Source organism: Octopus bimaculoides, chromosome 3 (assembly GCF_001194135.2).
Source record: "Octopus bimaculoides isolate UCB-OBI-ISO-001 chromosome 3, ASM119413v2, whole genome shotgun sequence".
In the NCBI taxonomy this organism is placed as follows: Eukaryota; Metazoa; Mollusca; class Cephalopoda; order Octopoda; family Octopodidae; genus Octopus; species Octopus bimaculoides.
Genome location: NC_068983.1, coordinates 66,290,180 through 66,293,522, shown reverse-complemented (window position 1 = coordinate 66,293,522; position 3,343 = coordinate 66,290,180). Strand labels below are relative to the sequence as shown.

General features: G+C 32.2%; 1 protein-coding gene and 1 long non-coding RNA gene across 4 annotated transcripts in view; one reads left to right on the top strand and one right to left on the bottom strand.

The window, feature by feature from the left end:
- LOC106871954 (protein still life, isoform SIF type 1) overlaps nucleotides 1–3,343 on the bottom strand; it is a 1,491,364-nt gene that overhangs the window by 1,026,103 nt on the left and 461,918 nt on the right. The gene's annotated exons all lie outside the window — the stretch shown is intronic.
- The window catches only part of LOC128247292 (uncharacterized), a 64,691-nt gene that overhangs the window by 59,768 nt on the left and 1,580 nt on the right, over nucleotides 1–3,343 (top strand). The window lies entirely within an intron of this gene.

The window sequence follows — 3,343 nt, the reverse complement described above, 5'->3', positions numbered from 1 at the left end:
AAAAATATGTGTGTAATTTTTCAATGTGTGCAAATAACAAGGAAGAAATAAATAAATAGTTACCAAGGGAGCAAAAATTCATCTATGTGCCTAGAGCCAACTTATAAAGGTAGAAATTCCAAGGTTAAGTGAAATGGATAAATTAAGAAATGGAGTCAAACGCAGGTGTTATTCAAATCATTTATACAACATGTGTTTCAAAGAAAGCATTGAGATTATTCCGGGGGGAATAAAATGATGCAAAACAATGCAATCATCTCATCTGGGAAAAAAAGAGAAACAAAACTCATCAATAAGCCATTTTAACCAAGTGTGATTACTGTGTATATGATGAAGGGGAATGCTATATATACACACACGTACACACACACACATACACACACACACACACACACACACACAAACCTGACCTCTGCAAATTGAGAAAATTGGTGTTAAATGATGAAGATATATATTTGAGCAAATAAATGATAATAAAAAAACAAAGAAAACAAATATGAAGTGCAGAGTAATATAAATTTGATAGAAACTGTGCATATGTGATTTTAAGTTTCATCTTTTGTCTCATCAGTACACATACATATAAGTATTTGAACATATCTTCTCCACCCTTTACTCCCGACACAAGAATGTAGTATTGTGTGACAGACATGGCACTCTTGAGAATTACGATGAAGGGATCATAATATTCTAAATGACTGTATTTGTTAAAAATGATGGAAGAAATCTGATTTTAACACAATAGAGAATTTCTCCTCCTCTCCAGTGTTTATCCAAAAAGGAATTTAGAAAATCTACGAAAAACAACTGCCAACATCTCTGTTGAATTCCTTAAAGAATTGACAGTTTAGTTAACTGCTGCTTTCAATAGACTGGAACTGAGTTGCAATTTTTCAATGAAGGAAAATTATACAAAACGAACTAGGAGAATCTCAGGTAACTGTCCTTGATACTAACATACTCTTCTCAAATACACTGGTACATACTGAACCAAAAAGAGTGAGTTAACAGCATATTCCAAGATTTCTAAAAAGTATTCAATGACATCAATAATTCTGAAATGGATAAAGATTTTCTTGTTCAACAAAAGAGTTAGAGTTGCTATTCATGGTATGTTATCAACTGAAAATTGAATACTTGTAGGAAACTACCTAGGTCTTTTCTACTTTTTCCTAAACATAAACGAATAGTTTGAATATATTATCTCTAACATTTTAGGAATAACTGAAAGCATTGCAAATTACACAAGAGTAGATCTTGACTGGAAAAAACTCAGTCAGTTGAGTTCAAGCTGGGAAATGTAAAGTCATCACATTTTTTTTATTTGTAAGTTAACAAGGCAATTAATGATTTCATGTGAAGTGATCTTCACAATTTTCAAGTAGGATTGTTGGACCTTCTGTCAATAACTTGTCTGCTTTCTTTAGGCCTTTAAAGCCATGTGAAATAAGAGATACCTCACTTGCAAAACAGGTAGTGGCTAATGTCAGTGAGAGCATCTGGCTATAGAACAATATCTCAATAACATATTTGTCTAACCCATGCTAGCATGGAAAGGAAGATATAAAAATGAATGAATGAAGGAATGAATATTGTTACTGTAGTTATACTGTAACTGTTATATTATTACTTGTGTTATAAGTTGAATTCTTAAGGCAATGTTCACTGTAATGGAAGAATTCTGGCAGACAAAGACTATAATATGATTTCAATTTCTGGTTGATAACAATTCTCTTTAAGCATGCCATTAATACCCTTGAATGTAGTATGAATACTACAGATCACTGTCCTTGCTACAACCTCCTTAAATTATTGGATCCTCAAGCCTCAACTAAAGAAATCAATAAATATTTACTATGAGTATGATGAATTATCAGAAATTGAAAAGAGCCTTACAGTATTTTGATCTCATTACTTGATATTCTAACTTCATATCCTGCCAGGTTTCCCTTTGCTTTACATTCTGACAGAATCAATAAAATATGTATCAATAATATACTGGGATCAAATCAATCAACTGTATTCATTCTCTATAAAAAATTGCCTTTGTGCTTCGCGAGAAGAAAGTAATATTAATTTCTTATACAAACCGAAGTCTACAGATTTATATGAGAAAATTAAAGTTAAAGTATCACAACAATAACTGCAACAAAGCTACAGAACCAGTCCACAAAGAAAATATACCACTTCTTGGGCAATATTCACCTTGATACATACTTAATCTTGGATTCTTTGGCATGAAGTTAACCTCTGTATGAGGAAGGGTTCAACTTTTTTATGTTATGTTCAAGGTATTTCACTCTCATTTGCCTTTACTGAATCACTTATGGCTGCAATATCTCACTTTGAATAGTACCATATTGCTTCTCAAGTATCAGCATCTTTTTATACAAACAAATGCAAATTAGCACATATTCATGATCGAGTGAAGTGTGGAGAATGACTGCTTGAATTATTGAGCTTATTCACATATGCAACATGCTACATTTGCTATAAATATGTCTTATATAGTTGGATTTTAAATTGCATCTGCACATTTAGACTGATATGACATAATATAAGAAACTGAGAGGCAATGAAGCATTAGAGCTAATTTTTTCGAAAGAATCTGATGATGAAGATGACAGTAAGGAAGAAAAATATCTTTTTTGGGTAATATAGGAGAAAATATGTCAGAAAGGGATGAAAATCAACTAATCAACTGTCAACAAGCATATGAAGAAAGCACCACTATTTTCATGCACGCAAACAATAGTTGGGGTGGGAGGAATTAGGAATAGTGATTGGAATAAAAAGACTTGTAGCTCTTCATATGTGAGTGACTTCACAGCAAATATAAGTGTTGAAGATGGGGAGTTAAATGCAAATTCAACACCATATGAATGTTTCTAAAAATTCCTTATGCAAGTTCAAATTCAGAACCATGTGAATGACTCAAGCAAGTATGTAGAGTCTGTGCTAGAGACTAATGATCTGAAAAAATATTCAAGAGCCAAAAATTGGAAGCCAACAAATATCAAAAAGATTTATGAGTTGCTTGGACTAAAAGCTCAAAATCTTGTATTTCACTAGGGATAAAATGGTACTAAGCCCCTACTACAAGTAATGCATATTGAATCAGTATCATCCTTTATTGTCCATGCTTCATTTTACAGATAATAGCCAAGATATTGACAAGCAAAAGCTTCATAAGATGTATAAGTTGTGAACTGTGTATATATATACCCAGCAAGCTGATCTACATAGATAAATTGATGATGTTGTGGGAGAGCCAGCTTAGATTTCAACAATATATTCCAATGAAACACAACATTTAGCATCAAAATATATAAACTGCATGAGT